The sequence below is a fragment of the Spermophilus citellus genome (genome assembly GCF_964194105.1).
Source record: "Spermophilus citellus genome assembly, chromosome: 14".
Classification (NCBI taxonomy): domain Eukaryota; kingdom Metazoa; phylum Chordata; class Mammalia; order Rodentia; family Sciuridae; genus Spermophilus; species Spermophilus citellus.
In genome coordinates, this window is record NC_138194.1 from 2362260 (window position 1) to 2371546 (window position 9287).

At 58.2% G+C, this 9287-nt stretch overlaps 1 long non-coding RNA gene across 1 annotated transcript; it reads left to right on the top strand.

Annotated features, from left to right (window-relative positions):
• The first annotated feature begins 5869 nt into the window (after positions 1–5869).
• On the top strand, positions 5870–9064 carry LOC308633549. Its single transcript, XR_014018797.1, has 3 exons — positions 5870–5991; positions 6320–6607; positions 9001–9064. It is a non-coding gene; the product is annotated as an uncharacterized lncRNA (long non-coding RNA).
• The last annotated feature ends 223 nt before the right edge of the window (positions 9065–9287 follow it).

A 9287-nucleotide genomic window follows, 5' to 3' on the forward strand; every position in this document is an offset into this window, starting at 1 on the left:
GGAGAAGGTCTGGAGCCCTGGCTCATCTGTTTGACACACTGTCTGGGATGCAGGGAGTGGGTAGCAGTCCTGATAGCCGCTGACAGCCAGGGAGCCACAGGCCTGCTGCGGGCCCTCTGGCCTCAGGGGAATGGCAGAGAGTTGTGTGGGTAAAGTGGCCTGGTGTGTGTGAAGCCCCAGTTCAGCTGACAGGTGTAAGTGCTGTGTGAGTGCGAGCCAGTGTGACTTCAGAGATCAGGTGTTGCTGGAAGACTCGGGTGTTTATTCTTTTTTCATCCTGCTCATACCGGTCACACTGGTGAGATGGGTTGGCTTGACCCTTTTTCCAGGTGTTCTGGGCAGAAAAACAGAGCATCAGTGAGGCCAGACCCACGCAGCATGGTTAGGAAATGTTTAGCCAAAGCGAGGGCACACCGGGCCCCTGTAAGACACAGAGAGCCTTGTGGCTGCCAGCAGTGGGCCAGCATGCCCACCTTCTGTCTTGAGCAGATGCAGGCAGAGCGCACTTGCTTTCTCTGCTGACAGGAAGACCTCTAGAGAAGAGCAACCCATGCTGTGCGACTCTGCGGACCTAGGCGCTCAGTCTGCTGAGGCGAGCCCTGGCAAGGGCAGACTGAGCACCAAGGTCCGCAGAGTCGCACAGCAAAGCTCGGGTCACCGCAGGCTGAGCTGGTCTCTGTCCCATGCCCTCCTAGGCAGGTGATTCAGCCTCAGCCATCACTGGGCAGTGCTGCGGGGCAGCCGCCTCTCCTGTGGCAGTGTCTGGAGATGCCTGTGTCTCTTTCCCCGTTTCTCTGGACTAGAGTTCAAGGACATTCACTGATGGCCCTCTCTGTCCTGTTCCTGAGGCCTTGGCACTCTGGAGGATGGGCCCGGGTCCTGGGCCCAGTGGGAGCCACCGTGTCGTTCCGTGCTCCTTTCCTTACGCACCCCAACTGTTTTGCAGCTGCACGGGCATCATGCGAGCAGCCCGATGCGGTGTTCCATGAAACGCGGGAGCTCTTAGGCTCTGTGGGACCTGGGCTGGCCTTCCAGCACCTCCTTCTTCTCCTGGCTATGCAGACTGCCCTCAGCCTCAGAGGCGCGGGGTCACCAGGCCTGCCTCCCATAGTCCAGTCCTGTCCACTCTGCTTCCCTGCCCTGCGCCCTCCCTGGGAGAAGCTGGAGGAAGCCTGTGGCCGTGTCAGCCCAGAATGCAGTGCGCTGCTGTGAGTGGCTGGGGGCTCTCGTGTGCACCTGCGTGTGTGCAGGGCGAGTCGATTCTGTCTCAGAACCCTGGGTTTCTGCAGCACAGCAGGTGTGCCCTTGGCTGGACTGGCACTACAGCAGCCCTTTGCCTGCCCTCACTTACATCCCTGTGCAGCTGCAGGCAGTGTCTGCGTTGCTCAGCTTCTCTCTGAGGACCCTTCTGTGGCCCTCCCAACTGTGGCCCAGCCTTGAGCCTAAGCACGCCTGCCTTAGACGGGAAAGCAAGTCTGTTTCCTACCACTGGCATGAGCTCCTTTGCCCCTTCTGTGGATGTCCTCAGTGTCCAGCATGTAGAGTCCAGGTGTGGCTGGAGGGCCTGGTGCAGAGCAGCAGGAACTGCAGCAGTGACCACTCCTGTCCGCCACCGTGAGCAGCAGTGGCAGCTGGCACGTGCGTGCCCAGCACTGACGAGGCTCCTATTCTCATCCCTGCACCATGTTTCACCTGCAGCGTGCTGGGAGGTGGACACTGTTGCCGCCCACCAGTTCCAGGTGTAGCAGTTGGCTGCACCATCTCAGAACTTGCCAGGTCTCACCTGGCATGTGGACAGCAGATTCTGCCCCAGCCTCTGGGCTCTGAGGCTCCGAGTCATACACCTGCCCTTGTATGGCCTGGGTAGGTCCTTTGAACTTTCTGAGCTGTTGCATCTTCATTTGAGGCAGAACCCCCTTGTTGGGGCGATACTGTGACTGGGTTACTCCCAAGTGAGGCCACTGCTCCCAGCAGCTTCCCGGCACCTGTGGATCTGCGAGTGTTGGTGAAGGAGGGATGTGGGAACTGAGACTCCAGATGCCAGCGAGGAGGGCCAGCTGCTCACACAGGGTGTGCAGCTCTGGGCCAGGTCCTGGCAGCTTCTCAATGCCCATGAGGGTGTCAGGGAAAGTTGGGTAAGGGGAGCATGGGGCAGAGGGTGGCTGCTCCTGCTGGGTGCCCCTGGAGCCCTCCACATCTCAGTGGATGAGAGCCTTCGTGGCACTGCCAGCTCATCTTAGTTTGAGAACACATTGGCTTTCTCCGGAAAGTACCACATTTTGTTAATTAATTTGGCTAAAATAATTGGCTGGGCTTAGGTGGTTGCAGATGAAGTCCAAGGCTGTGCCCGCTGGCAGCCCATGGCTTTTCCAGGCCTGTTTTCTGTGCGGAGCACATGAAGCCAGTGATGGCCTTGGGTAGGCAGCTGGCGGTGGAGGAGGCGCTGGGGGCAGGCGTCGCCGTCCGTCTGTCGCATCCGTTGTTCCTGACGTGGGAACGGAAGCAGTTGGCTTTTCCTCAACCCTCTGTCCCTGTCTGAAGCCAGGTGGGTGCGGGGCAGTCTCCTGTGAGTCAGTGGACAGGATGTCCTCCTCTGGAGCTAGGAGCCAGCCTTCTCATGAGCTCTGGGTGTCACCCTGTTTTAGATCCAGGCACGTGGGATTGTCCTAGCCAAGAGACTGGTTACTTGTTCCCTCAAGGAAGCTTAGAAAACTGTCAGCTGCACCTTAATCCTGATAGTTCTTTACTCAGAACTGCTAAGTGTTAGTTGAAGGAAGAGGAAGCACACATTTGGCTTATGTGCTGATTTTTCCCTTCAGAACCCTGAATGAACTTAAGCAAAGACTTTCGGAGGTGTTGGCTGGCAGGGATCTGCCCAGTGGTCCCAGCTGTGAGGCTACCTGCTGGCTGCGATTCAGGGTGACCCGAGGAGAAGTCGCGCTGACTGAGAACCCTCTCTTGGGTTTGGTTTGCAGCCAGTAGGGGATGAGTTCTTTAACCCCAGCTGCAAGTGACAGCTGTGTTTCCTCCTTACAGGGCCATCAGGCCATCACTACAAGCCCTGCACGTGGTGAGAAAGTGACATCTGCCTAGCCAGCATGTGACAGGTGGTGTCTCCACTTCCTGCGGGGGCTTCTGTTCCCTGACCAAGCCACAGAGCATGGACCAGCAAGAGGGCCCTCCTCCTGCCCCCACAGGTGTGTGGCCTCCACAGGGGTGTCCAGGAGCCCTGGGGCACTAGGGGCTCTTCCTGAACACTCTGTGCTCTGGAATTACGAGGCTGCTCCTGACAGGGGTGAGTGGTGGGGGAGACGAGGGTGAGAGAATCTCAGGGAGAATGATGAGGTGCTTGCTGGGGCTCAGAGGGGATATGAACTTTGAGGGTCCCAGCTCTTAGGCCAGTGCACTTGGGGTGTACCAGTGAGCCTCTTGCACCAGGCTTGCCTGTCCTGGGCATCTCAGCTTCCTGCAAGGTGTTCCGTCCGCCACCCAAGCTGACTGATGTGGAAGGGAAAGGGCTTCCTGTTCAGAGGCCACGTCCACGTGCAGGCCCAGTGGCCAGGGCCAACGTTCCACCACTAGAACACAGCCTCTCCAGGCACTTGTAACGGGGTCCAGGGAGTCCTCTCCTGCTTCCTTTCTCTGGGGCAACTCAGGGCCATGCATGGATCTCTTCTGTCCATCCACACCAGGTACAGCCTTCTTATCATCTCGCCAGAGCCGCCTGCCCAGATGCCCATGGCAGGGAAGGCTGGCCCCAGCCCTGTGGTGGACCCTAACATTTCTGTAGCAGGCATCCCCAGGGCTTCCTGTTCTTTCGAAACCTGGGCTGTGGGGCAGGTGGGGCAAAGCTGTGCGGGCATTCTTCCACCCTGCACTGCCCGCCATACGGACCTCTGGCCCTGGTTATGCTCATCCAGAAGCTCTGTAGGCAGAGCTTCCCCCAAGTGAGCAGGGCCCCAGAGACACCGAGCCAACTGTGGTGTGGTGAACTGCCCAGAGTGTCCAGTGGGAGGAGAGGCCCCCAGAGAACTGTCAGGTGCCACTGTTTGCAGGAGCTCCTGCTGAGTGGGGGACTGACCCCTGAGGGTCATCTGGAGCTGGAGGACCCAGGAGGCATGGGATGTGGGAATGGGTGCCTAGAGGCCGGTTCTGCGGCTGCACTGGCCTCTGGCGGGTCTCACCTGTGTGGGCCTCAGCTGTGGGAGCCCTGGCCTTTCAGCCATGATGCCCAGGCTTGTACTTTTGTATGAGATATGAAGGAGACAGTTACAGTTTGGGGGGAGACTATAAACACAAGACAGCTTCAGGAAGGACAGATGGAGCAGCGCCTCTTCCAGCCTTGCCACAGGGCTGAGCAAGGCAGTGTCTGCAGCGTTCCCAGCGTCCAGGCTGGCAGCGGCCCACGAGCAGCTCAGACAGCCACCTGAGACGTGTAAAGAAATCATCTCAGAAGATGCTTTGGGGTATTTCAGAAAGCAAAACTCAGTTCCTGATTTTAAAGTCACACTACCAGCAAGAGCTGTCTCTAATTAATACTAAAATTCTGCCACAGATGATGTTTCAGAAAAAGAAATCATACTATCGCTATATTAACCTCAGTTCATGAAGACCCAGGGACTGAATGCCTCTTGATGTGGCAAGATCAGGAGGAAGGGCTCAGCTCTCCTGAGAGCAGCTACCGTGCTCTCGCCCTGGTCACCCAGCCCTGGGCCCCAGGCCAGGACCTCCTCGGATGCCCTGGGCATGGCAGACCCAGTCTTGTGCATAGCACTGTGAGGCCCAGCCTGCCTGAGTTTGGGTCAGAGCAGCCTCGGGTGGAGGTAGCCAGACAGAGTATGGCCCACAGCACTGGGGCACGGGGGCACGGGGGCTGCTCTCAGGTCCTTGGGGACAAGCAGAAGGCCTTGGCTGGGACAAGGGCTGAGACCTCAGCCAGTGCAGGGAGAGCATGGGCCAAATGGGGCCAGACCCGGCCTGAGCAGCACCCATCAGTGTCCAGCTGGGGTGCGGCGTCTTCAGCATGGGGTCCATGCCTTTAGATTGTTGCTTTTCTTTTTTCCCTTCTTCCCTCCCGTCCCCCTCCCCCTCTTCCCCTTTCCCTCTTCCCTTCCCTCCTTCTATTCCTTCCTCTCTCCCTTCCCTTCCTCCTCCTCTCCCTCCCTCCTCTCCCTCTGGTCTCCCCTTCTTCCTTTTCCTTCCCCTCTTCCCTCCCCTTCTCCCCCTTCCTTTCTCCTTTCTCCCTCCCCTCCTCTTCCTCTCTTCCCTCCTCACCCCTCCCTTCTCTCCCTCTTCCCTACTCCCCTCCTCCTTTCCTCTCCTCCCTTCTTCTCCCCTCCCCTCCCCTCCCCTCCTTCCTCCCTCCTCTCCCCTCTCCTCCTCCCTCCCTCCTCTCCCTCTCCTTCCTCTCTTCCTCCCCTTCCTTCCTCCCCTCTTCCCTTCCCTCCCCCCTCCCCCTCCCTTCCCCCTCTCCCCCTCCCCTCTCCCCCCCTCCCTCCTCCACCCTCCTCCACCCTCCTCCACCCTCTCCTCTTTTCTCTAGCCTCCCTTGGCCATTGAGTATTCCACGGTCCTTTCTATGTTTTACTTCCAGAAGCTCCTGAGTAGTGCAGGGTCGGCCTGGGCTTCCCTTCTGTCCTTCTCTCTTTGCTTGGGCCCCAGGCCCTCCTGGGCATGAAGTAGACTGTCTTCCTCTTTGGAATGCTCTGGCTGCTGGCCTTGCTCCTGCTTCCCAGGAGGGAAGCGCCCCGTGGTCTCTGTCCTTGTTCAGGAAGGTGCAAGCCCTTGTGCCAAGAATAATGGTTAACCTGGTAATTCATACTTCTTAAATTTTAGAAAATGAAGTGAAATATGGTGCTAATAACAACGAGGAGGAGGAGGGGGAGCAGTTCGATTTTGACAGTGGAGATGAAGTTCCGGAAGCAGACCGACAAGCCCCGGCAGATGCTGGGGCCCAGGGCCAGGAGGCAGGTGAAGCCTCCTCCCCTGCTGGTGAGTCCCACTTGCCTTTCTTCACAGCGTGGCCCTGCGGGGAGTCACCCAGGTTTTCCGTCTTCAAGACTACAGGCCTGGGCTGGCTCACTGAGCAGGGGCTGCTGAGCCCGAGCTGTGGTCCAGGGTCAGCCACCAGGCTGTGTCCATCTCACCTGTCCCAGAGGGGGTGTGGAGCCCAGTTCTGCAGTGTGCTGCATGGACTGTGGTCTCCTATATCCATCTGGACATGCCAGGCATATGCTGCGTGCCCAGGCCTTCCTGGCCCGCACACTGAGGGCACCCGCCTGCCCTTGAGTGCTCTGACAGGTGACCTTCCGCCCTCCAGGAGGCGAAAATGGGACCAGCACAGAAGCCGAGGCAGTGGCAGAACCTGCCCCCCTTGCGGTCCCAGCCAGAGTGAACCCCTATTCCGTCATCGACATCACGCCATTCCAGGAGGACCAGCCGCCGCCCTCCGACCTGAGCGCCAAGGAGGAAGCCGTGGGTCTGCAGGTGCCCAGCGGGTACTCGGTGCCCGTGCCCTGCGGCTACGCTGTCCCCTGCAGCCTACCCCTGCTGCAGCCAGCCTACTGCAGCCCCGCCATCATCCGCACGGAGTCTGCGGAGGAGGAAGGTACTGCGCCTGCTCCCTGGCACAGCAGGGCGTGCTGCCTTCCCTTCCCCACCTTAGTCACCCCCTGCTCATAGGGTGGGATCAGTGCTCTCTTCCACAAGGCACAGATAAGGAGGGCTTTGAAATCGAGGCTGAGCCTGCGAGTCTGGCCTCTGAAGACCAGGGAGCCATAGGTGACCTCTGGCAGTGCCACCACGCCCCACACCTCCGCTGGCACTCTGTTCCGCTGCTGGCTGGATTCACGTGTGTCCTGATACACCTGTCTACCCACAAACCAGCCGTCCTCTGAGTTGTTGTCCAGCTGTTTCATTCTCAGTGAGGAGGGGTGAGGAGGGAAGGAGAGACAAGGGCACACTCTGCCTGGGAGCTGTCTCCCTGCCCGGCAGCAGGCCTACAGTGGAGGCCCGGAGATGCTCCAGAGCTGGCCACACCAGTGAGGTGCAAGAAGAGACCTTGGGGAGAGGCCTGGACCCCACAGCCATGCCAGGGTGTGCAGCAAGGCACTGGGGATGACAGGTGTTCACCCATCTCTCCAGCCTGTGTCCTCAGTTCTGGGGTGGGGGCAGTCAGTCTCTGCCTTCCTCTCTACCCAGAGCGCAGAAGCTGCGAGGGTCTCGAGAGGCTGGGCTGAGTTAGCTAGAGATGGCCTTCTCACAACGTGAGCGGCATATGAGAGTGGCCCAGGTGTGAGTCGCAGTTGTGCTCTTGTGGGGAGTTTGTCAGAGATCCTTTTCTTTCTAGTTAGCAGCAATTTAAGAGAAACACCTTCCTTAAAGAAAGCTCTTGATTCTGGAAACCACAGAGGGCTCGTAGGAGAGGTGTCTTCCGCCTGTCTTTGTTCTGCAGTGGGCCACGAGCCATGGTCTGTCCTTGGTCTGTAACCACGAAGCTGGCCCGTCTGCAGACCAGGGAGTGTGTCATGGAGACTTTCACTTAAGAAAATGTGCTCCTTTTACAGTGCTTTGCTTGTATTTAAGTTGTTTGGTTATTTAGCGATTGAACATCATTTAAAGTAGCTTAAAAATCACTCAGCATAATCTTAAAACAACTGCTGATTATTTTTACTGTCAACCAAGAGCCTGTAATAAAGTCATGTTGTGGTCAATTCTGCCGTGAGTCTTGGAGCCGAGGAACAAGGCCGTTTGTGTTTATCTTTTGAAGAGAGATGAACATTCTGACCTCTTTCCAAGGAGGGTTGGTCTTGGGCAGGTCCAAAGCCTGCTTGCCTTTCAGCTTCTGGTGCCAGGATTCTGCCCTGGAGATGGGGACCGCTGTGACCCTTAGGATTGTCTTGGGACACTGTGCTAGCCTGGCCCCTTCCCACACCGGGCCCTGGCCTGCTGTTTAAGGCCATCCTGAAGGCCTCTGAGACAGGTGCTGCTTTGGTTCCCTGGTTGTCTTCTGCCAGCAGAGTGCTCGCAGTGCCCTGTGTGGTGAGCATGCTCCCCTGGCCCCTGCCCCACATCAGAGCTCTCGTGTTCTGGAGGACACCCAACTTGCACTTTCCTTCTTGAAAGGAGGATCCGAGCCGGGAACTGCAACCTTCTGGGGGTGGGACATGTGGAAGCCCCTGCAGTGAAAAGTTGGGTGAGAGCAGGCTGGGAGGCCTGCCTGAGCTCCCGCAGCACTGGGCACAGAGGCCTGCTTCTGTGGCCTGGAAGTCCTGCCTGCTGTGTGCAGTTCCTTGCCCTGCACCTGTGCCTGTGCTGTGTGGCAGCAGCCCTGTGCCTGGACTCTGCCTTCATCTGTGGAGTCACCAAGCTGGCTGAGCTCTCTTGGCCTTTGAGTCAGCCGTCCAGCAGCTGACTGGGAATGGTGGCTTACCCATCAATGAGTCCCTTTTGAGGGCTCTGTGTGGACAGTGGAGACTCATTTCTCTTGCTGGCACCTGATTGGCTGTTCGTCAGCCGTCTTCTCATGTAGGATGGCCTTTGCCATGATTTCCGCTCTCAACACCCACACAGGGCTGAGAGAAGGATGCCTGGTGGAGCCCAGGCACCTGAGTCGGCCCTGTGCAGAGTGAGGGCATGAGTGTGTGTGTGCATAAGGCTGGACCCACGTCACGCTTTCTCCCCTGAGGGCCATCTGCATTGGTCCATAGATACCCCTGCAAATAAATCAGATTGTAAATTCCCACGGACACTGGAGCTAGAGGGTCGTGTGCTTCCACCTGCAGCCTGATCTGTCTGCACCTCCGTGTGCTTTGTTTGTTCTGTGTCATGACCCCATACTGAGCACATTTGGCCTAGGAACTGGAGGTTCTTAAGCCTCCCAGCCATCTTTATGGTGCCATAAGCCTGTGGTGAGAAGGAGCTGTGGACTCATCATGAGAGGAGAATGATGACCGCTCACACACTCTGGGATGTAAAGCATGGGTTCTTCTTTCCCAGCAGGAGCTCTGGAGGTTGCTGAGGACCACCAGCCTGCTTCTCCAAGTTCTGCAGACCCTCCACTCAGGTAGGTCGCTGTATTATCCTGAGGCCCTGCCTGCTCAGGTGGGCCGCGTGCACTGACCCCATGTGCCCGGTGCCCGCCCTTCCCTCAGCCTCCTGCACGGGTCCCCCTGGGATGTGGCGGAGCCCTCGCTGTCCCCCCAGGATGTGGTAGAGCCCTCAATGTGCCCCCAGGACATGGTGGAGACCTCCTGTCCCCCAGGACATGGTGGAGCCCTCCTGTCCCT